The 25,275-nt window shown below is 47.1% G+C and overlaps 1 protein-coding gene across 7 annotated transcripts in view; it reads left to right on the forward strand.

Annotated features, from left to right (window-relative positions):
* LOC135250612 (signal-induced proliferation-associated 1-like protein 1) overlaps positions 1-25,275 on the forward strand; it is an 85,826-nt gene that overhangs the window by 22,477 nt on the left and 38,074 nt on the right. For 3 of the 7 annotated variants that reach the window (XM_064327151.1, XM_064327133.1, XM_064327116.1), the window contains one exon: positions 3,932-3,966. The exons of 3 other annotated variants lie outside the window; for them this stretch is intronic. The gene's annotated coding sequence lies outside the window, so the exon portion shown is untranslated. Of the gene's footprint in view, positions 1-3,931; positions 3,967-4,746; positions 4,906-25,275 lie in introns of all 7 variants that reach the window. One more of the 7 variants, XM_064327126.1, reaches the window with a different exon arrangement.

Raw genomic sequence — 25,275 nt, forward strand, 5'->3', positions numbered from 1 at the left:
ATGGCCTCTTGTGTTTTTAATTCTGGAGCTGTTGCCTCACACTCTGTCCCCATCAGTGTACCTGCTTTCTCATCTGAGGCTGGAGTGCGTTGAAGGTCACCTCAGTGCATTTCCTGTTCCTAGGGTGGGGAAGATTGTGCTGTTGCTGTTGGGGAATATCAATTTCCTCCTCATCTGGATTAAGATCACGGCTGCCACCCCAGACCTCTCTGTGCCCTTGAATTTGACGTTCTTCAGTGAATAGGCTAAATGGAACAAGGACATAGACACCAAAGAGGCACGTGGAGGACAGCCACCTAGTTACATATGACGTCTGTGTCATTTATCAGACGCTGCGACTCCTTAACTTGGCCTTCAGATAGACTAATGTCTTAAACAACCTGTCAAACAGTAAATGTTAAATGTGTTCCATCTGAACATAAACCTTTTCTGGAAAGTAGTATGTCATTGCTTTGTTTTAAAAACGAAGAAAACAAAATCTTCTAAAATAATCATTGCACAGAATATCTGGCAGTCAGTGTTGGTCATTGGTATCACGGTATTTTTCTGTGATTCAGTGTAGTTGCATAATGGGTAGCAGTGGAAACAATGATAAACTCGGTTGCCTTTTCTGCCTGTTGTGGCCTATGGTTTCTGTGATGCAGAAAACTTGGACAAAATCAGTTTTTCCCCTAACCGTAGAGCAGAATTAGGCAATTGTGGAATGAAAAAATAAATGTGTGTCAGTACAAAGAGGATAGATAACGCAGACCTACAGTCAATGAATGCTCTACTGTTAAAGCAGTCAGCGAGGATGCATGTGGCCTTCACTCAGCTAGCTGTCAAGGCCCTTGACAACCCTGCCAGAAGAAATTCCATCTGTAGCACCATGCTATTGAGTTTTGCGTCAGCTGAAAACAGCTAGCTAAGATGGTAACAGTTACAGAAAATATTCATTTGTAGCCTCTTCTGAAAATAATAATAATTTCTGTTTCTAATTTTAAAAAATATATTGTCCATTTATTACAAAGGTTATGTCCGATTATGTATGTTTCTGTGGTTAATTAAATTTAATTGATTGATTGGTGGATGGAATTAGAAAAATAAAAATATCTCCCAGCTGAGTGTACTGTATGTAAAGGTGATACAAAGAGCACAATTTTCTTCTCTTCAGATTCAAAATTTTAAAACTTGGTTGGATATCATGAAAAACACATTTCACAACTTAGGAAGAGCCTTTTAAAACAACAAAATGGCTTTGATGGCTTTAATTATACTGCATTGAGTGATTTCAGACCTGCTGTAAAATGGATGAGCTCCTTGGGCTTAGGTGTCTGACAGTCCAGTTGGACTCTTCATCTTTAATATGTAGCCTACAGTATCAGTGTTAGAGAACAGTGTATCTAGTGTGTAGAGTAGAGGTACATGGTCTGATGGGGGTTGATGGGTTACAGTGTGGCTTGGAGAGTCTAGGAGGTTGTGGGGAGACCTGAAATGCATCGGACTGTGTGTGGGACTAGGTGTCTTTGTCCCTACTCTTCAATATGTTAAATTATGATCAATATGTTAAATTACAGGCATTTGGCAGCTCTTATCCAGAGCTGTATGTTGCAGGACTGAAACCTGGATGGTGGTAAAGAGCATTATGTACACTATTTAAGGTAATATTGGGAGTGAATTTTTAGACCCTTTGGATTACAGATGAAATTCAATGCACAGAAAATCAGTCAGTGGCCAACAATCCCTATTATGGTAGGCTACTGTCAACAGTAGAGGGTGCTTAGAATTCACTGGCTTGTCTGTAGACATCTGCTTTCCCGGTCTGTGTCCTGAAAGTAGGCTACATGATTGTTAAATTATTCATGTGACTCATACAGACTAATGTTTTGACTACCATTTTAATTTCACAGCGTGGTCTGGAATCCCGAATTTAAACCACATGTTGGGCTTCGCTATAGTTGGTAGTGTTCCTTTATTTGGGGGAAAATTTGCTGCAGCCACAAGCTGTCCAATTTAGCTTTCATTGAGTCCTCGTCATCCTTTTGTCTGGGACATCAAGTTTGATCACGATATAATCCCTGCGGTAGACTGTAATTGTAACAGTAAGCATGCATTGCAAATAACAGATGGAAAGGACCAGAAGTTTCAGGGAAGGAAACCCAGCCTCAGAGAAAATGCACAGAACACATAGTGCCTGATTTATTGAGACCTTTAGCATGTGCAAAACCTTTTATCATGCGCAAAACTAATAACGAAACCAATGATCGGTGCAAAACAAATACCATGACCAATCATTGATCATGTTGGTTCTGTGCATGCTGAAAAGTTTTGCACATGCTGAAGGCTTTAGTAAATTAGGTCCATAACCTTTTCTCTTTGTGTAGTATGCTAATTGTATGCTATTCTTAATTTAGAATGGTCACCCCAGTGCTGTGCAGGAATCACCCAGTGGAGGGGAAAAGCGATGTAAAAAAACATGATAAATATCATGTGTCATTTCGCCATATGTTTAAATACCAGTATAGACTCTCACTTCAGACCTGTCCTCTCTGTCCTTGGCGCCTCTGATATTACAACCTTGAAAGAAATCGACCTGGGAATGCAGAGATTGTACTGTAGCAGTAGGCCTATAAAGTGCTATTCGGTTTAGGGTATAGGGTATGGGGTGTTTGCTGGAATGCTTAAATTTCCATACGTTGAATGTTTCCATAAAATAAAAAAAAGATCTAGTAGGCACATATCCAATGAGTAATCAATAAATCCATTACTCATACCATCCCTATTTTTAATCATGATGTTTTATTTACCCTGTAAATCATACAACTGGGATGGAGTGGATAGAAAAATAATGATAATAAGGATGTTCGATGTAAGAAGATGTTGGCTGTTCAGATAAGATTTAGCCTACGTTATTGTTTCTGTAATCTAGGATTCTCACTTTCATTGGAAAACATTGCAAAGATAGCCAATGCTCAAGATTGGATTTTTAGGCCTAAGGTGCTGCTTTGGCTTCTCATGATAGGCTTGTAGGCTATATATTGCTGATTAGGACACGTATTGCATGCATAACTAGGGACTATGATTTTGTAGCCTTGTGCATGGCATTCCCAAGCCGTTAAAAGCTATAGATACGTGACTTGTGAAATGGATGAGGGCTCATAAAAGGACACCTCCTTAGCAGACAGGCAGTGTAGTAAACTGAGACCTAAATGTGAAAAGGTTCTGTGCCCACAAACCTGTTCAACTAAGAGAGAAAAGTCCATCATTTAGAAATCAAAACCCGCAGTCCATCTGATTAAGAATGCATTAAGCAAATTGTGTAACTTTTGTTAATATGTCGAGGTGCTACCTAAGGTTGCCTGTTTGCAACACTACTGAATCCTAACACTGCAAGTGCTGCACCCTTAACCTGGAGTTTCACAAGCTTAAGCATTCTTGCCCTGCCATCACATCCTGGGGTTTTTGTTGTGGGTAAGATAACAGAGAGGGTACAGCTTTCCCGGTGCCGTAAAGGATACTCCTGGAAACCTGCGACGGGCGGCGGGAAGGTGCGGGTTTGCGCGGGGGTGGCGGATGCTCGTTGGAGTGCTCGCGGCGCCACGCGGTGTCAAGGAAGCGCCCGGACCTGACGCGTGCTGCAAGTTTTCACTCGCTCCTCTCTCCACCCCGTTTCCACACGCGTTGTTTTTCGTACGTTTTCGCCGCATTAATCTTCTTCGGTGGCTCAAGCCAGGAAGGGTTTTTGTCACGGTGTGCCTCCATATGTCAGGGATGCGCGTAAAGGCCAAGTGTTGCAGAAGAAATCTGGCGCCGCAAGATGCTTCGCGGAAGTATCGGAATTTATTATTTATTTGTTTTGGCTGGGCACCAAAATGCGACAGCCTGTTTACACAGTTTGTTTTGTCTGATTTTGGTTGATTATTTTCAGTGGTCTGCTTCTTTTTTCTTTCAGGTCCAAGGAGCCAGAAACAAGGCAGAGAAATCCTTGTAAGTGCCACAAGCCTTTATAGCTCCTGACGGGTTTATGCTTATCTGGAAAGCAGTGATGAAACTGAGGATTTCATTATTAGAAAATTAAAGCATGAGGACTCTGATTATATGGGTGAAGTTTTATTCTCTCTAGAATTTGATACTTCACTTTAAAAGTATGGTTTCATTTTTCAACTGTTCAGAATTCTGTGGAATTTGTAGTACTGTGTATGTTTGCATGTACCTGTAATACAGCTCTGATACAACCTAATTACTATTTATTTTGGTCTTTGTTTTTGAATAATAGAAAGTTTCTGGGGAAGTTCAGGTAATTCCAGCTTAACAATGCAGGGTTGCCAGACAATTGTTTTCTTATTATCCATTCTTCCTGACCTGTGAAGTGGAAGTGGAGCTTGGGTTAAATTTGATATGTTTTAAGGGCACAGGCTGTGCTCATGTCCTTTCTCTCTTTGGGATGGTTGGCGCCATATAAAGTGAAATGTATCCAAATAAGGTATCCAGAGCTGTCGTGTTGTGTTGCTTGCCAGGAGCATGGCTATCGCCCCGCTTTGACCCTCCAAGGCATGGATAATCAAATGCTTCTGATTAGTCAGACTGTATTCACGCCTGACTCCTAGGTAAAGGGAGGGTGTAAAACCAGCTGTTCTTGGACCTCGAGGACCGTGATTTGAGTAACAGGGTCCCGGGGAGTTTTAAAGTTGTATCTCACAATTCTTTGAGGCTTTAACTACGCAATTTGCAAAGCTTTCTTCCTCATTTGCATCGTCTTTGTCTTAGTGACCTGAAATGGCAGCGCTGTTTTGCTGCATTTCCTGTAGGCAGCACCTGCACTTTTGCAACGCTGAGGACTGGGGGCTGGTTTTCCAATAACGTTCAAGCTTAGGGGAAAAAAGAGGAGGTGACCCTCATTTATCAAAGTGAGCTGCGCAACCCACGGTGAGCTAACCAAGGAGGCTTATTGCATCCTTCCTCCGCATCACTGCTGCGGCCATAAAAAGCCTGCTTATTGTCCTCTCTCCCTCAACTTGCACCTTTTTAATCAACACTTCTGTTGTCAATTGAGCTGGCAGAGCTCCCCACAGCCCAGTGCAGTCTATAGTCCAGGGGGGAGGGTGCGCAGAGATGCCATGGTAACGCATTCAGATTTCAAGTGTTTGTCCAAACAGAAGGGGTGTTGAAAAGAATTTGTGCAGGCTTGCCCACTGGCCACTAAGAGCTAGAACCTCTACAATGGACTTGAGACCCCCTGGGTCCAGTGAATCCCAGCTTGAAAATTGAGAATTAGGTGGGAGTTGTGGGATTGCTTTTTTCTGAAACTAATCGATGCGAATAACATGAAGGTAGTATATGATTCTTGTCGAGCCTCCTTTCACGTCAAGTAATCAGGATATTAGGATGATATAGGCCTACTTTGTGCGCTGTAGTCTCAGAAATATATATGAAAGAAAATGTATGCCTTGTATGCCTCAGCGTAAGTTCAAAGTTTATTTTTTAATGGCTTTTCCATAATGTGGCAAACCTAGTTAATGGTTAAATTAGGCCGAGATCGCAGTACTGCTTCTCGTGTAGCCTATATGGATAGAATAGTAAAAATGCTTTGATATTTTTAGCTTAGCTAACTAGCTTATCTTTAGCTGCAGGCAGGCGGAAGGCGGGCCGGAACATTGCGGGTGCAGGCAGGAGTGGGACGAAGTGTCACGGAAGTGAGTGGGAGCACGGCAGAGAAAAAAACAAGCCCATTCAGGGCGCTGCTACAAGGTGGTGGAGGCGACCTTTCTGTATAACCAGAGGTCTCACCGGCATTGACGTAGCTAAGAGGGACGAGGCCATCCACCCTCGCCTCTCGTGGCTCGTGTCTCTCCCCCTCCGCCTCTCCTATGCCTGCCATCTCCAGCGTTACGGTGGGACACTCGCGTCAAAGCCACTCAGTAAATATGCCAGTTAAATTCCTTTAATGACCTCATTACCCGGTTTTTAGGATTAGTTTATTGATACCCACTATTTCAAAGCTGGCGCAGAAACAAAGCCGTTGTTGACTTTTTGAGATTGCAGGCACACAGATGCATGTTGCATAATATTTCGAGCCCCAGTCACGTCTGTGAATGGCAGTAGTGCATTTCCTTGTTTCCCCCCCCCCCCTTCCTGTCTCAGTGGCTAATTCCACCAGAGCTGGGATCAGCAGGTTGCTTTAGGGTGGCATAATTCCCATAAAGCCTGTGTGTGTAAGTTGGGCGCGTTAGGTGGGTGTAAGAGAAATGTTACTGTTGTCCAGCTGATAAAACAATGAGCAGAATTTCTTGAATTACAAGAAAGGCCACCCTTTTATTTTCTTTACCCACAGTGCCTTGGAGCTAATCTGACTGGTGTGGTTTTGACAGTTTGTAATAAATGATCCATTTGCCGTTCTGATTGGAAGATCAGATATTGATAGTGATACCGGCAAGAATGTGGGTGACAAAAGATACAAACCAAATAGCCTACTTAGTAAATTTGATGAATCATTTTTAAGAGAAATCATAAGCAAGCAGTCCTTTATTTTTTTTCTTTATTGTTTTTGCTTTTTTCTACCGGTTTGGAGTGCCCAATCATATATCAGTGCTCATAACTGGAGCCCTGGCTATTGATTCGGGAGAGAGCACAGATAAGCACGTTCTCTTCCGAAGCATGTGATGTCAAACGCTAGGCTACTTCTTCACACTGCGGATTACGAGTCAGGCAAGGGTACGCCATGTGCAGCTTAATGGACAGACATGCATGGGAAGGGTTCCTTAACCAGATGAGCCTCCCAGCAACCCTTCACTGCCCCCCCCCCCCCCCAAAGAAAAACGTCATTAATGAAATTTCAATGGTTGAGACTCCCCGCATAATTATCAGCGTTGTTTGAGAATAATTAAAAAGGATTCCTTTTCCAGCGTGCACATGTTTGTTCAGCAGAGAGGCAATTAGCGTCTCTTGGAAGCAGAGCAGCTATTTGACGAGTTTGAAGTTGTTCGTTAATTAATGAATCTCCTCCTATTTATTGTAAGGGTTCGCCTGTCTCTGGTGTGTTGCATTGGCTACCACCTGTACATCCGAATGGCACAATTATGACTGCAGTGTAGGCCATTTCCTCTTGTGCTGCAGAAAGTCTCTTAGGGGAAAATGTTTGCATGAATGGATGCATTTTTGTAGGAGTGCAAAACAGTCCTTTGTATGCTCTGCATACGGAGAACCACACGTGAACGTCCTTATCTTTTCACGCTAGGGTGTGTGTGCTTGTGCATGTGCGTGTGTGTGTTGGGGGGGAGTCCAGATGCCTCGGTGGGGAATTTACCCAGGTTACCCCCAGCTCTTTTTGTGTCAGGTCATCAAAGCAACACTGGAGTTCCTCTTCTTTTATTGGTCCTCAACAAATCTTCCGTGACAGGTCCTGTCAGACTGTCAGAATGGGCCACATTACCGCTCCTTTCCTGGACGGCTGAGGATTTGTGGAAGTGAGCTGTAAAGGAGCAGCACCACCGCCGATGCAAAACGCAGGCTTAAGTCTGAGGTTATGGTAAACAGAGCATTAGGCAAAATGCGATGTAATCACTGCGATCATGGAGAATAATGGGCTTCTTATCCTCAGCCTCGGGGAGCGAACATAATCGGCTTATTTCTTATTTTTCTGATAAACTGTAGACAATCTGTTCGTTTTGATTGTGGGTACATGGCAGGGTTCCAGGAATGCTTGATCAGCAGACAAAGATTTATGAATACTTCCTTCACTGTAAATGTGCTATTCTGTCCTACATTAAGAGGTTTAGTGAGCCACTAGGGTGGCCGTGTTTTTAAAAGCTGGGTTGACGGGTATTTGTGTCAAAATGTAGGCTATATAATCATTAGCCAGTATGCCCTTGGCTTGTTTAAGTGCCTCTGTTAACACGTGATCGTTGTTGGTACACATACTACAGCTGTCAAAATGGTTAGCTACTTGTTTCACCCGCAATTTGTACGCTACAGTTAAGCTCAATAGAGTGGAGTCAGAGGAAGACCTTTCATATGCAGTCTACCTGCACCCAATCGACCAGCGGCGCCCCTAGTCGACTGAACCCTCCTGTACACTCCTGTATCCTGGGCGACAGAACTGCCTGTTGCACATTTGCCCTGTGGAGCTTCCGACCCACAGTCCGAACTGGCACTGTCTGGATTTGAACTGAAGCCATGCAGTTCACCCCTGCATCACAGCGTCGTGCCTTAATCGAATGAGCCACCCAGCAGCCTCAATGGCTGGTTTTGTTTTGTGTTCAGTAACTACTAGCTACCGTTTATCATGTACCAATTAGCTAGCTGCATTCTATTTATTTAGCCAAGGACTAACATTATAGATCCTCCACGTGATGGAAATGGCAAGAACTAACTTGTCTAACTGGATAGTGAAGTTAACAAAACAACATGTATATTGTGGCCTGTGAGTGTACGCCCCATAGCCATGATATTAGTGCTATCCATTTTTCACAAATGCAAGTACTGTCCCCAAAATCCTTTCGATGCCATCACTGCATAATGTATTTTGTATTTTTTTTATTGATTTATTCATGTAGAATATTGAAAATGAAGCCATGAAAAATTTACTGCAAGCTTTTGGAAGTGGCCCAGTGAGATGTGAAAGTGGCAGTTTGGGGAAAAATGGGTCTGCAGCCCAAAGTGACGGGCATCCTCGGACAACTGGGCCTCCCAGTGGAAAAGAGAAATACCGGATTTGCTCTGGAAGTGAACTGGTTTAGCACGAGCGTTTACCCCGCCGCGCGTCTCCAGATGTGCGCCGATCCTCAGGGCTGGCCGCTTCAAGCCTCATTAGTCGTACTGTTCTGCTATTGACATTTTTGCTGTGAGAATCTGTGGGGGGTGGGGGGGGGGGGGGGGTGCGCAGTCATATGGCCTTGCTGCCACATTACGGTTCGTCACGGCGACCAAATCGAGTCCATTTCTCACTCCGTCAGCCTCCCCGCTACGGGCGTCTGCTGCAGTGGCGTATTTATGCCCTGTCTAGCGCTCCTGGAATTCATCAGTTTGAGTGTTTAGACGTGCCAATTGCGTTTCCCTCCAAACACCATTACGCCTCACGCGCGTCATTTGGAACAGGACGCAAGGGCTGACAGATGCTGTTGTCTGCTACTGAATGCTGACCAATAGCACATCGTTGCGTAGATGTTCTGCTTGGATTACCATGTCCAGTGCCGTCAGGGATATAGGCCTATTACAGAAATATCTGTACCAGCACGTATTCCACCAATTAAACTATTATGGTAATACAGTAATACAGAAGTGTCTGTGGTTGTTTTGAGAATGTGTCAGTCTAGTGCATAGTTTTCTAAGCAGAGCACATTTGCCCCTGGACTCTGTGTACTTTAGTCACCTCACTGAAGTTGTTGAAGCAGTGTAAAATGTTTTCATTTTGACCTTCCATGAGAAGTTTACATGATGCCATCACAGCATTGGCTGTTCCTTCAGTAAATGTGGTAAGAATATTTAGGACAACAGTTAGAGTGATGACTCTTCGCACAATGAGCGAACAGACTGAGGCTAAAATGGAAATGATGTTCCAGGGACCGTACGTGCTGTTGGGAAGAGGGGACGGCACTTCAATTTTGAGTGACTGTGCAAGTGGCTTGCTAATTCAATTTACATAGCAAGGTAGCTAGACAACTAACCAGTGTTGGCTAATGGGACAGTTATTGTAGTGGATTAAGCACATTTAGCCTATACCCTACATGGCTCAGATAACTAAATTACATACTTTCAGTGTGTAATGTATTTAATCTGATTTTTGTAGTAATGATCTGAAATGTCTTATTCTGTTTGTATGTGTTCCACAGTGCAGATTCAATAGGACCCTTCTATTCACACTGGAAATCTGGGGATGATACTGGATCCGATCTCATAAGTCACCAGAAATTGCCTAGCTTAATACGGGCTTGAGCCAGCTGAACTGCAGTGGCCAGTCTACAGTCCTGACCTCCACCGCACTATTGCTTTTGGTGTATATTTAGTAACTGCCGAGCCAGAATGGATTATAGGAATGTTTTCACTTTTCTCCCTCCAATGATAATATGAACTGCCTTTCCTAAACATGCAGGCTACCTGTAGCTTCCTTTTCTGGACATCCCAAGAGGAAGTGGTGTGATGCGCTTCCTGTGGGGGGATGAGAGTGTGTGGCCTTCATGCTGGCCCATGCTAGGCTGGAAGGAAGAGCCAGGGCTAAGCCAGCGTCCAGACAGTTGGCTGGCCTGCTGTAGCCTGAATGTTTAAACAGCTGTCAGACACTGACAGTATTCTCATATTCCAGCTATGCAGGAGTATGGCAGAAGCAGGGGGCTAAGGAGGAAGGTCAGGCCATGGATTCTTTTATGTCCAGTACAGTGCATAGCGCTTCAGTGCAGGCCAGTTTTCCCACTGACCCCTCGCAATGCAGGCCGCTGGTTTCTGACTGTGGCGCAGTATCTCAGAGAATTACAGCAGCTTATGCAGCAGTCACTCTGCGCTCTGGGCAACAAGGTTTCCAGTAATCCAGCCGCCTTTTAAAGTCTTAAAGAATATGCAGCCCACCCATAACGCGTTCTAATACGCTGCTGCGGGCTATTTTTACGAGCGGATTAAATATTTTAAGATTGCACGGCATAACCTCTCGGTCCTCCCTGCCCTGGTGCGACTGCTGCTGGTCCGGGGTCCTCTGTTGGGTGGGGAGAGGTGGGGTGGGGCGGGGTGGATTGGGTTGGAGGGGATTCGATGGAGCGCGTCTTTGTACCCCCTGTCGCGGCTGGACCCGTTGAGCCCTGATGGGGTGGACGTGCTCGGCCAAGGTTCATTACGGGATCCCCACAGACCAGACCAAGTGGAAACATGCTTGGAATTCTTCTGCCGCACTCAGTCCAGTCTTAACCCTTAAAGCACTCCATGCATGGAATTCACCATCAGTCATAATGCAATTTATAGCATAGCAGATGCTCTCAACCAAGGCATAATTCACAGCTCATAGTTTGCATGTGTTGTGAAGTCATGTAGTGGAATAATTCCTGAAACTATGTAAGAACAATACTCATTTTCACAAGGTGCGACACACTTGAGATTCAATCCTGCAGCCCCTCTGGCTCTCTGCCCCCCCGATGCACCTTGCCTCTGTCTGTGTCTCGGCAGGGCCAAGCTGGTTATAATTGCTTTCATGTGTTCTGAAAGGGCACAGTTCATGTCTGGGTTGTTTGGGAGCAGGTTGGTCTGTGAAGAGGAGCGGGGACGGGTTGATGAGTAGCTTTCCGAGGCTGCCGGCAGCTGTGCCTGCAAAGCATGTAATCTCAGTGTCTCAGGGGTGGGGGGACGGAGACAGAGTTAATGAGGGACTTAATGGGAGGCTGAGCCGGTTTGAGTCGGCCTGCGGATGTTTGCCTCTTAGCGGGCCGCCTGCTTGTTCCGAGGCGCACGCACTCTGAGGAATGGATTGTGATTCGGGTCCAGATTAATAAACCGACCCACCTGCAGCTGGCTAATTGAACTCCAGGATGAAATCAACTGCCGTGATGTAATGTACCCCCCCTCACAAAAAAAGAAAACACTCTGCTGTAAAAAAAATAATAATAATTTTGCTGAGAAGGTGGGGGAAGCTTTTCATATTTACGTATCTCCATTTGACCTTTCCATCTCTTATTTTGAGGCTGTGGGAGGGTAGGGTGTCTGAAAGTGAGCCAAGAACCTTCCATCTGCTTCTGTCTGCATGCTCAACCTAGTATCTACCTTGTGCATGAGTTGATGCCGATTTCACATCGGCCTGTTGTTTTGTGTACAGCTCCCCTGTGCCACTTCTAACAAAGCCAGTTCTTAATACTGCACTCAGGGCTGGTTGTTACCTTCCCTGCGGTTTGCTGGTTCTGCTACCCCCTGTGCGGTTATGCCATGGCAGTTTGGTGCAAATGAGGATGGGTCAACAGGAGGGTCTGTGGCTGTTACTCCTCATTATTATTTTAGTATCCCCGCAACCCAGCAAAAAACAGGTCTAACCAATTGTTCCACAAGGGAGCCCTCCGCCACTGTTGCTGCTTATGATGATTAAGAAGCTGGCCATTTCCCGGTACTGCATCATTTCCTGCTTTCAAATTTCACATTTTCAAGAGGAGGACATGCCCGTCAGTCGCTATTGGTCCGGGTTCTGGAGCCGCGGCGTGAGCCCCCGCGGGCAGCCGGGGCCGTTTCCTGGACGGAGCTGAAACCCTGTTGGAGCAGGCTGTCCGTCGGCCTGCTCGCCAGGAGGAAGGGGAGGCTGACCACGCTGCTCGCTCACGCAGCCCCGCCCCGCCCCCCTGCGGCTCTGCTTTTCCGTTCGTTCCGGCCCCCCTCACTTCTGCAGCTCGAAGGAAACCGAAACGGTGAGAGGGAAAAGGGGGGGGGTGTGTTTGTCCTGGCTCTCGGCCCTGTCGTCCCCGGCGCAGTGCATTCTGGGACAGGGAAGATGAGAGGTGAATGGGCCAAGACTCACCGGGCAGGGCTTGTTGTTTTACTTGGAGGACTGGGGGCTTTGTTTGCTTGTCTTTTTTTCACTCAGAAATTTGGGTTCTGCCTGACTCATCGCTGCTCTCCTCCCACCCCCCACCCCCTCTCCCCAGCACCCTCCCCTCCCTCGTCCTGTGTTTCACAGAAAAAAACAGGTGCAGTTAAACTGTAACCAAGTCTGCACTGCCTGAATTCAGGTCATTTTTCCAACACACTGCCTTTTTTCTTCCAACAAACTCATTCTTCTTCCAACAAACTCTCATTCTTCCACACACTTTCCTTTTTGTACTTCCTTTAAAGTATATTTTCTTAATCCAGCAAATACTTTGATAATGTAAATTAAAGGTTTTGTTCATAAATGTGAGCTGCAGCTGTCAGCTTAAAAAAGTCTCAGAGTTTGTAGCACACTATTGGTCTTTTTGGAGATGTAATTCAAAGTATCTCGGAATTGGCAATGTTTCTGTCAGAATTACATGTGTCTGTGTCAAGTGGGGGTCTGATGTGCAGATTAGTGCTGTACGGCAGATCGCCAGTTGCTTTTCTGATTGCCGAGCCATAAAATGATCACAAACTACCTATAGTAGCCCACATCCCATTGGTGTGGTTATGAAATGCAGCACCATTATCCCAATTTAGCTGCTATTTAGCAATCTCTGATTTTAGCTTCATAACAAATTTTAAGCAATCCCTAAGCAATTTGTATTTTATGCTCTGATAGTTTTAATTATAACTGTTTTAGTAAGCAAATTAATGTGTGCTCAGAACCATAGTCGTCACATCAGGTTAGCATTCTCCAGCACATATGAGCCTAACGAAAAGTCATCATTTAAAAAAATCTTAATAACCATAAATCTATTGTGTCTAGGCCCATTTGGATGAAAATAAGAGTGTGATTTTGTTCTTTTTTTGTAGTTATAGGAATTGGTTAATCTGTGTCTTGTTCCATAGTGGAATATTCCAGACTATATTCCAGACTGGCAGTATTAAAAGGATGATGTTAGCATAATAAACAAAGAGCTGACAGAGACACTTTTAACACAATTTAAAAACCTGAAGACCGTAAAGGTCAGCTCTGTCTCAGTGCAGTGCTGTGAACTCCAAGCTAAGCTTGTGATGTGAAAAGGGTTTGACATGCAGGCACGCTAAAGTTTGACACAAAAAAGGGTTAGACACTGGCAGAGATTCGCGCATCACACACACGTTCTCCCTCATGCGTATGCACACTCTCTCTCTCTCACACACACACACACACACACACACACACACTGCAGTCTTGCCCTTGCTGTGCTTGGGTCTGTGGACTGGGTTGGGAGGTCTGGCAGAGTCCCAGGGTAGATCGGTACAGCAGCCCCAGCAGAGCCAGTCGGCGATTGTGCCCAGCTTGACCTTGTGGCTCAGGAACAGCCTGTCTCTGTTTAAAACAGAATAACACAATGCTTTACAGAACTCGCCACTTTGCCCAGTAAACAAGCTAATAAAACAGGAACATGGCTCAGGACATCAAATGTGCAATCCCCATCACGCACAGGCAGAACTGCCTCACACTTCAAGCCCCTTTTAGGCCGTAAGAAAGCAGTGGTTTAAAAAATAAAAATGATGATTGGACTGGACCGCTCCTCAGCATTTGATACAGTATGTTTGTCGTGCGCACACACACACACACACTCTCTCTCTCTCACGGCCTTGGCAGGAATTCAGTGCACTTGTCAAGCGGCTCTGTACGCAAGTTGTCTAAAACGAGCTCCCTTTTGTTTGGTTTGCGAATTACTGTCATCTTAAAGAGATTTGATAGCAGCGTGCGGAAAAGCCTCATCTTTGGCTCTCCACCAGGTTTACGTACGCGGAAAAGCCTGGAATTGCATGGTGCGCGGAGCCTTCTGAGCCCCCCCCCCGTCACTGCGTTAATTACACAGCGGGGCTATCGCGGCTATTTCGGTCTCCCCTTCCCTCCCCTCGCGCTCCCTACCCCATCGCCGTTGCCAGGACCGCGGGTGGAAACGAGGATGTGCTTGTTGACCGGGCGCAACACGATGACAAGTCCCGTTTTAGCATCTTAGCGACTTGAAGAGACCTGTCTCCCCGGTTGTTTGTGTGGATGCGGGTGACGGCTCACAAAAGGGCTGTAAGGGCCTTATAATTAGGACCCCCTGCATTCCCGTAACTCGCACCAGGGACAGCTGAAGCAAATTGGATGGTTGGTTTAGCCACAACATTGACACCTGTTGAGCTTGTTTAAGTTTTGTCATGGTCACGTTGGCCAGCGGTGTGCAACAGATCTCATTGGTTCCTGTGATAAGGTTGGGGTTTAAAATGATAAGGTTGAATTCTAAAAATAATATATATATATATATTTTTCCCAACCTTGGTGCTAATAGCCATTATTGTTAGAGATGAAGACAAAAAATCCTTTACAGTTCAGGCCCAAATGAGTGCAAATTTAGACCTGAACATAAATTCCCTGAAGCCTCTTTTCATATGACAAATCCGAATCAACGGAGTGTGGAGGTGGTAAGCCTGAAAGTGTGTGTACTGAATTATGCTAATAAGTTTTCCCCTTCACAAATATATAGATTGTAGCAAATAACACTTGTCACTGTTAATTCCTGTTTATTCCTTTAAAACCCTAATGAGTTATGGCTTTAACCCTAATGACTTTAAACTGCAGCCACATCTTTCCAGAGATTATGTCCCGAGGACAATTTCAGTTGAACATGCACGGAAAATTGATATGGTACAGAGAAATAAAATTAATCCGGTGTGTGGCACAGAAAGAGTCTCTGGGGTGGCAGTCTCAAGAAAATAAAACATCAGTAAATTCTCCACCCCACCCTTTCTAATGAAAGAAACTGGTGAGAAGGCAGCACTTCTGCAAATTAGTTCTTGGACAGACAAAGGCCTAGTTTCACATCCTTGCCAAAAATAGGCTTATTAAATAAAACTCATTTCTGATGGCAGAAAGTCCTTCCTTTAAGGGGATGTTTAAAATATTTGTTCTGTTATTGTACTAAGCGCTTCTGCCACTATTATAATTACCTTTGGAGGTCAGCCAGTTGGTATTCTGAAATGTAGTATTGGACAAATGGACTGCTGTCTGATTGTTGAGGTTTGGAAATAAGAGGCTTTGTTGTCTGTTCTGTTTTCAGAATTTCCCAGTGCCTGTGGAAAATGTCTTCATTCTGGCAGAGCACTGATGGAAAAAGTCAGAAGACAGGCTTTTCAGAGTTTTGTTTTGTGCTTAAGAAGATAAAATTCCCCAGTTTCTTCCATTTTGATATTTTTGTGCAGCTTTCTTTTTTGTTGATATTTTTCTTACAGATACGAGGGTCTGTCTGATGGAAAATATTGGGATCTCTTAGAGATGGATGGATTTTTCTTTCTTTTTATTTATTTATGACTGAAGGAGCCACTGGAGAGAGGGGTATGTGCTGGAACTAGCTGTCAGGGTTTTTCTTGCTGAACTTGAGGGAGACGTGTCCTACTTAACACTTCCACGGCTCTTCTGAAGTCACAGTCGCAGTTTATTTTTTTCCCTGCTTCTTTCTCCATTGTTTCCCCCCCCCCCCTACACAAGGTAAAAAGCTTACTGATGCGAGAAGCTCTGCGAGCACGGTTTCTCAATGAGACCGTTTTCGAACGCCAGCCTGCGAAAACGTGAATATTTCCCATCCACCACGCGCCATCGTTTTTTGAAGGAAGGGGGTATAAATAAGCCGTCGCACAGCAAGCGAAGCCGGTGCACTGACCCAGTAATTTGAAATGATGCTTCCTTCATTACCTCCATCGGCAGCGGTATGGATTTTATTAGACCCAGCTGAAGTGACCCAGTTGCTGTTGCACTTAGGCCAGGACCCTGGAGTTGCACGCTGTGAGCGATGATGGCACCCGGGCACTCTCTGTGGCACTTTGTCGGTTTTGCGGGAGTGGAAAGCACTCGGTCACGGAGAGGAGGAGAGTGCAGCCCCAAGCCGCCCAGACTGCTGGAGAGACTGCCGGTGTCAGTCCTCACTTGGTTTCGGCACTTAGTTTGGAGCTCCGCACTGAACTCTTCACGTCCTCCTTTGGGCGGTATGGCTGGGTGCCGACGTGCTTTTACAGGCAAAGCTTCCTGTCTGAAAGTTTTTGGGTCTGATCGTGTGAAATTGGATCTCCGCTAGGAAATTTTTTTAGAGTTTCGTATTTGGGAAGAACTTTTTGCCATTTCGTGGGGTCCTGATTTCTGCTTGGAGCTTAGGTCGGTCCTGTTCGCGGAGTGAGGTTGCGCGAGGGGCTGAGGGCAGGGCGGCTGTCTGGGGCACGAGGGGTCGTTGAGGGACGGCTGCCTGATCCAGTACCCCTCCAGCCTTCAGCTTAAGCCTCCACCACACACTAGTGCACCAGCGCACCAACACACCCGGTCACAGGCAGTGAAGCCCACCTGCACGACCGAACGGAAGCCCTCGGGAGTTTGCGTCATCGGCTCGAGGTCTGCCACCCTCGGACCACCCAACAATTCTCAGAATCGTCATCCTCCCACAGAACCTTCCGCCCGTGCTGACTGGCTCTGATTGCTCTGGGTTAATCAGTGTCCGAGCACACGGTCCTTCTGGCTGGTGTTAGCAAGGCCCCCGGAGGAGGAATCGAGAGTTGGCGGTATGGACGATCGCAGCGAGGAAAGACCGTTAACCGCACCGCGTCTGCCGTCACCCCGCGGCCCTCGCCCAGTCCGTTCTCCAGTCGCTCTCTTCTGAAGGAATCAAAGCCTCTTCCCCTGCGACTCATTTACCACCATGCCTTTAAGAGCGAGCAACTGGCTTTGCTTAGTTCCGATACGATCATGTTTTAATGGCTGAATCCATCAGTTTGACTTACCTCCCCCACTTATTTTCCCCGCAGAACTTAACCAGATTAGGTGCTCCCTGTTTTTTCTCCATCGTAATGCTGGCTTATGTTATCACGCGAGCGAGCGTGCCGTCGTGGGCTTGTAAATGTCTTTCTCCACTATCCGTCTGACCCCACCTTTACTTCCCAGATCTGCGTAAGTCTGAGGCTGCTGTGCCGTGAGAGCTGGCCAATCTGGCGTACACATGTGACACGGTAAAGGCACATGTGGTGTGGTATCCGTGGCAGCGGCGGCGCGGCATCGGATTTCCTTCCTCTTTTCCCCGCGGGGCCCCTTTGGTCATGCAGATGCCTCGGGGGAGCGCGAGCGAGACCACGGAAACCGCAGCCAGGCCCCGCTTCCTTTCCAGTGGCGTAAGCCTGGTGTTCCGCAAGAATAATACAGCTTTTCATCCCCAGACCGCTGGGCAACCCCGAGCCAAGCCTCCAGGGGCTGAGGCGGGTTATCTCCGAGGCCGGGCGATCCCGTATTTTCGGTGAGTCGCGTCTCCACCTCTTGTCAGGCCTGGAGCCAAATTCCTCCAGCGAAATACACCGTGTATACAGGTGAGAAAAGCAGGAGGGGCAAGAGAGGAGTCTCATTGGGCAAAGGCCCCAGTGAAAGCCTTTACTCCCCCGGTAAAGCTCAGCGAGGTGCTGTGTCAACGTTAGCTGTGATCACTGAACTGTGCCTCGCACGTGGTGCCGAGCTGTGCCGACCAGTCGGCCTTAGCCGTGCTGCAGGTCGCTCTGCCGACCAGTCGGCCTTAGCCGTGCTGCAGGTCGCTCCGGCGAGCGGTCGGCCTTAGCCGTGCTGCAGGTCGCTCCGGCGAGCGGTCGGCCTTAGCCGTGCTGCAGGTCGCTCCGGCGAGCGGTCGGCCTTAGCCGTGCTGCAGGTCGCTCCGGGCCGCGTCCGGTCCTTAGGCCGTGTGCGGCGGTACGCTCTCGCCCGGGGACGGTCGGCCTTAGCCGTGCTGCAGGTCGCTCCGGCGAGCGGTCGGCTCTCACGTACTCATGTGCGTGTTTCATTACTGTGAGAGAGCGGTTGTTTACTGAGGCATGATATTTCCTCCGACCTGTTAAGGCAAGCATGATCGCGAGAAGGGATCTAAACTGATCTGAAATTCCACTCCGCGCTGTGGTGGGCTAGCGCTTCTTTTGAGAACAAAATAACAAAAGCATGGCTGTGTCAGAACTGCTGCGAGGATGTCTTAAATTTCTGCTACAGCCTTTTTAAGCAGGCAGTGCAGTAGACGCCCTGACCTTTTCACCTGCAGCGTCCCTGCATTTGCCTGGGCTTGCCCCCACCCCACTTTCTACAGGGATGGAGCCTCACCCTTCAGTACAAACTTGCATCCCGGTATCATTCGCTTGCCAAGAGGCCTGTGTGTTTTAGGCTGGAGGTGTTAAGTTTCCAGTTTGCTGTAAAATAACAGGTTCATGCTCTGTTTGGGGCTGGCTGCTTACAGACAGTGGATGAGGGCGGTGCCTTGTTGTCTGAGGTAAAACTGCAGATGTGCATCAGTGTACTTCAGAAACATCCCCTTATTTAAACTCTCGTGTTGTCCAGCTTTTCCCAGCAGTCACAGTGGCGCTTTTATTCAGACTCCTTACTGAGCGGCTCTGCTGTATTTTTCACCTTAATCCAGGAGTATGAGATTTCTCCTGGGCTTTTTTGTATTAACCCCCAACCAGCTGCTGCTGGGAATGGCCTCTGCCCTTCCATTACTTCCATTACTGAACTGAGCTTATGCCCTGGGTAGCACTCCAGAGGTGTCTTGCTGTGGGCCACGTGAAGACCATCTCAGGGTACGATCCGCTCCAGTGCTGATCGGAGGCGGTCCGCTTCTTCAGGAGGAACAAGTCACGTCTTGTTCGAAACTCAATATTTTGTTTCCCTGCATCCTAGTCAATGCTTATGTGTTTGTTTTTTTTTTTTTGTGTGCGAATTGTCTTTCAGATATTGACATGGAGTACACTAGATGGACAGCTTAAGCCATTGTGAGATCTCAAACAGTAATGTTCTGTGTTCAGCTTAATGATGCCCCCACAGCATTCTGGGAGGTGCGGTATCTCCTGGGGTCTCTCTGGCCTAATCTGTCATTTTAGCCTCAATATTAAGAGGTTAGGGACTCAGTGTCCCAATTGCCCTCGGAAAAGGATAGGGCGTGGAGCACTGAGCGTCTTTTCAATTTCACACTCCACGGGAGAGAGAGTGATAAACTAAAAACGCCGAGAGGTCTTCTAACATCAAAACAGATCTCTTAGGTTTTTCTCCAGCTTGAAAGAGGGAAAAAAGCATACTTTTCTTTCCAAGTGAATAGAGTAGGTATTTCTTATGAAAGCTTTTAATTGCTGTTATCATAACAGTGCAGGTGTTCATAGTGCCTTATCAGCCAGATGAGTTGCTGTTGCAGGAAGAGGCGGGGATCTCTCGGCGGAATGCCTGCATGACTGGTAATCTAGCCAATCACATGCCTCCTTTGCTTACTCTTGAAGTAACAGTCCAGATTTGATCCCAGATCATGGGGTGATCTCTGTTCTGAGAACGAATGCGGAACAGGACACTCTGACATTCCTTATGTAGCCAAGGAACAAAATAGTAACATGCATTTTGATGTGCTAAACTAACTTTGTGGTGGTGACATTAGGCTAAATGTTACAAATAATCCAAAATGAAATGCATGGGTAACTTACAGTGCAAGTTTCAGAAATGTAAAAAAATGTAAGTTTCGGCCTCTACAGTTTACTGAATGTTTAATAGGAAGATGACAATCTTTGAACACAAATCCTTTGTTTTTGTACCACCATGAGGGAAAATTGATGGAGTAAAACTGAGGCCAGTTCCCATAGCCTCTCTGAATATGTCAGATTTTGTGATTTTTTGAATGCCACCTGTATTTTATAGCCATTTTTTTCTGAGAACTGGTGGAAAAGAACAAGAGCAATAACAATGTGTCAACAAGGCAAAGATTTTCTTTTAAAGATGTATCGATGGAAGTTTACTCTGAATACAAGTGCATGGAGCCGTCTGTGTTTGTGTTTATGTTGCAGCTTGCATGGGTATCTGCGGCGCTGCTTTCTGAGGCAGCAGCCATGACAGCGCCGTGTCCGCTGACTCACTCATGTGTTTCCGTGAAAACGCCTCAGCGAGCCGCTTTAACATGTCTGAACATTGCAGGCGCTGACGTAATAGAAACGGGCTTGTTTTGCGTCAGGCTCAGTTATGTTGAGTGTTCAGATAGGAAAAAAAAACTGTTCTGGCTGACCCCCCCTAGCCACCGTTTGACCAAACATGAAAACTACTGCTGTGTACAGTCTATGTAATTAATCCTATTCTAACAGATGGTTTTGCAAGCAGTGAGGTAAATAGAGTCATAGGCTCACAGCTAGGTACGGTTTAACCATCCTCCCCTCTGACTGAGACAGAAAATGACTCAGTCCAGTACAGCAGTTGAGGACACAGTAATTTCACAATATTCTTCAGACCTGTGTTCGAGCCTATGCCAGTAGTGCTTATTGCAGGTGTTAGTGTGCATTCACTCAATATATGTATCCAGTATTCATTGAGCACATGTAATCACGTCTGGCTGGAATAGTGAGTGGGTGTCTGAGCTGGTGTGTGTCACTGTCGACAGGTGAGTTTGTTTGTCTGAGTCAATATATCTCTGAGTCTGTTTGCACCTGTGTCTGAGTAAACGTCTCTGTGATGATGTTTTTATGACCCAAATGCAGTACTGTCACAGGTGTGCTTTCAGGACATTCTTTACAATGGACATACAGAGCTTTCTGGTAACATCTCTTCTCACTGTGTGCGCATATACTATACTATCATAAACTATTGTTTATTCTTGGCCTGAACCGTAATAGTAAAGACATCGGCATACACTGAATAATAACAATAATCAGATCAAAGAGAATTCCTGTGTCAGAAATTGTAATGTTGAATAATGATGCAGCTTCAGGAATGAAGATTAGTCTTCTGTTTGATGTGCGCTTGATGTGCAGTGGAAGCAGCACCCCTGGAGAACATGTGCACTCTAAATAGTGCAAAATGCAGCCTGCCTTCTACAATGTTTGCTGTTTTTGGAGGTTGGAATTCCTTGTGGTTTGCCAATGATCTTCAGTAAATAATTAAATTTGTTCTAGGAGCTTGTTTTTTTCCTGAGCTTTAAAGGCGTTGATAGATAAAAATGAAGCCTTTCTCAATGAGTGCTTGGTAAAATGTGTTTGAACTATTCTTAGCCCAAATGAGCTTAGTAATCGTCCTTGAGCCTTTTGTTAGAACGGTTTCCCGTTGAATCGTACGTTTTTGCCTAAATGCCGCTGGGGCTCAGTGCACAGACTCCAGCTCTCCCATACCCTCATGCTCTCCCTGTCCCAGCTCAGAGAGCCTTTTGACCCTCTCCTGTGGGCTGGAATGCCAGGCATTCCCCTCCTGGTCCGCGCGGCCGCAGAGCAGGCTCACACACAACAGTCAGCCTCTGTCTGGTTTGTTTTTCACGGGCTGCCTTCCCTGTTCCCCAGACTGACTTGGCTGCATCTCCCGCTACATCCTCTTCATTGAGCTTGCTTATCTGCGGTTTGAAGCGCGGCAGCGGCGGCGCTATCTGTTCACACAAGGCCTCCGCGTCTCTCCGTGGCAGCCCCGGTGGCCACCCCCTCCTCTTAAGGGACAGGATCAGGGGTTTCTCAGGGGTAGAAATGCAGCCTAATGAGCTGTCTTTTACTCCCTGGCGACTCACGGAATGGTCTAATATCAGTCCAATCTCCTGTATAAATGTACGGTAATGCTTCCCCCTGACTGTTGGAGGCTGGACACTACTGCGGTTTTCAGAGTGTGTACGGCAGAGTAGATGGGCATTCCCCTCCGTACTGAGGGGTCTCAGCGGCGGTCGATAAGGGGACTGTACGTAGCAGCGCACAAGTGTGTTAAGGCCCAGCAGTCCTCTGGGTCACGCTCCACGTGCCGCACCAGCCCGAAAGCACTCTTATCTGAGAGAGAGAGAGAGAGAGAGAGAGAGAGAACAGGAGCAATAAAGCCTGCTCTTTTTTCCCCCTCACTCCCTCCATGGTGAGACAGGCAGTGGCAGTTGATCTAAATCTCTCCGGGTGGGCCTGGTTTCTGTGAGAAACTCCGTCGCCCTCATCGCTCAAAGGGACCGAGGGTCTCTCAGCCCTCATTACCCATGACCCTTCTTCCAGAGCCTCCCCTCACTCCCCCCGGCCGACTCTGCGGCGCGGCGTTTCAGCAGAGCGGAGTTTCGAGCGGTCGTGAGACTTTTAAAAAAGCAAGGACATCTCCTGAAAGGCTCTATATAAATCACGTAAGCTCTTGTCACCGCCCCTGACAGTAAAGAAAGTTATAGCGCTCCAGGGGGTGCGACGAGCGAGCCCTCAGCCGTGGGGCCACGTCCTCGCGTGCGCTCGCCGGCAGACCGCAGTGCGGACTGAAGCGTACGTCCCCCGGATTTATCACTCCACCTGACCTTGCGATGCAGGACTTTATAGCGGCGGAGCGTGTGATTAGGGGTGTTCTGTCCTTTGTCTCCGATCAGGACTGTCCGTTGTACGTCTTTATTGCTAAAGTCAGATCATTTAATTAATGAGCGAGTGAGTCTCGTATTTAACAGGGAAAGAAACTAGCAGCCTAGCAAGCCAGTTGTGATGAGGATAGCGGTCCAGTCGGTCAACTGGCAGTTAATAATACAATATACCACTGACTGTATATTCCTTAGTGTGCCTTACACTTTACCAGTATGGTTGATGCTCGAGAACCTTTTTCTATTTGCTTTTCCCTCATATTGGGAATGCCCAATCGTTTTTGCGCTGCTACGCCCATTGCAAACTCTGCTGTCCATCCTGAAGATGCCAGACGAATGTTGGTGTCCTCTGAAGCACGTGATGTCACAGCTGCTTCTTTTCACGCCGCGGTCGATAAGTTGGGCTCATGCAAACCTGAGTCAGAGGAAGGCACTGCAGATGCAGCTGGACAGGTCACCTGTAAGTGCCAGACTGACTGGCGGGGGTTGCTGGCGCAAGGTATGACATGACTCCCGCTGGCTGAAACTGCCCTTCCCTGGGCTACGCAGCTATGCTAAGGCTAATCGAGTGCTGTCGGCACCGGCACAGCCTGGATTCGGTACCGGCCTTTGGAGCTCGTACCGGAACAGTCGCTTACTAGGATGGCCCACCCAGCAGCCCATGAGTGATCATCTCGCGCTGTTCATTGTACGTTTAGCTGATCTGTACGTGACATGGCTTTGTATGGGGTCAGGAACACCATGGAGTGTGGTGGCCATCTACGTGCGAGTTAGCACACAGAAGGGCTAGCAGTCGCACTGGAGGCTGACATGTACATCCAAGAGAAGCGGCACGTTCGCCCTTTCATTTGGATAATGAAGCACCCTCTCCTAAAGTTTTAACATCCCCACATCGCTTTTACCGTCAAATAATGCGGTGATGTGCCAAATGCCAAGGGAATTGTGGGTAGATTGTTACAGAACCAAGATCCTGACCTACATGCAGGGTATTATGTATTGGCTTTTGTTGAAATATTTAATCACATCCTGAAACTGACCCTCATGAATCTCCGCAATTGTTTGTTGACTGAGCTTTATTAGGGAAGTTTATTAGCATTCCCTGCGGAAAGAAAATGTAACATTTTCCAGATTTGTTAGTTTGCCAACGGTTTGGACGCCTAGTTAAACTTGTATGGCACCATTGAGCACCGCAGAGGGAGGTCAGACAAGGCAGTCCATTTGATTCACAGCAATGACCCTGGAGCTGGGACACAGGCATAATGCGGGGCTCTTTCTCTTTCTTTCACTTATTTTATTTTCTCTCTCTTTCTACCTCTGTTTTCCCTCTTCATCTTCCTGACCCTTCTCTCTATCCTGCTGTCTGCTCTTCTGTTTCTTTGCTTGGCTCTCCATGTTGCTGTTTTCCAACTACTCTCTCTCGCTTGCTCTCTCTCTCGCTGTCTGTCTCTGTCTCTGTCTCTCTCTCTCTCTCTCCCTCAGCGGTTCATTAACTCCTTTCAGCAGACTACACATGCTTAGAGCCAGGATGCTATCAATGGCGCCTCTGTTCTCAAAGGGAGTCCTCGCTACCCAAAGCCGAGCCCCTCGCAGGCCGGGACAGAGTGGACTTTGTACTTCCGTGAGCCGGGCGAGAAGAGGGAGCGCGATTGAGAGAAGGGGGAAGAGAGAGAGAGAGAGAGAAAGAAAGAGGGAGGGAGAGCGCTCCCCAAGTGCCTCGGCGCTCGCCAGCCCCACTCATCTGGCAAACAGCGGACAAGTAATTAGAGCTTGTAGAGCGGAGGCCCCGGCCCATTGTCCGGCCCTTGGGAACATGGCACGGGACGGCGAGGAACGACGGAGCCTCTGTTCGGGGGGACGGCAATCGGCCTGGGCTGAATGGCCCGGGCGTGCGATTCGTGTCCCCGCGGGGTGCGACCCCCACCCCCTCGCCCGTACCCCTGCCGCTGCGCCGGCTGGGAACGGGAGCGTGCCCCCGCCACATGCCAGGAAGCGTGGATACCGCTCCCACCAGTGGCCCCCGGTGCCCTTCACTACTCCCGCTGCCATTGGAGAACCCTCACATACCTTTCAGTTACACTTCAGGGCTCATACATAGAGGTTGCTTATGCTGTCTAAGTACACCTGAGATTTGTAGCATTGTGTTGTACCATTGTGCCCACTGTGGAAACAGTGTAGTACAACGGTTGGGGAACTAGGCTTGTAACTCAACTGGGTTGATTCCCATCTGGTGTGCCGCTATTAAATGCTTGAACAAGGCGCTTCTCCTTAATTGCTTCAGTGGATATGCAGCTATGTAAATGGATCATATGTAAAATACTGGTCTGTTTAAAGTCACACTGGATATGTATGAGGATGAGTATTCCAAAATGTAAATGTTACATACGGTTTTTGGAGTTAGCCCTCTCTG

The sequence above is a fragment of the Anguilla rostrata genome, chromosome 1, assembly GCF_018555375.3.
Source record: "Anguilla rostrata isolate EN2019 chromosome 1, ASM1855537v3, whole genome shotgun sequence".
Lineage (NCBI taxonomy): Eukaryota > Metazoa > Chordata > Actinopteri > Anguilliformes > Anguillidae > Anguilla > Anguilla rostrata.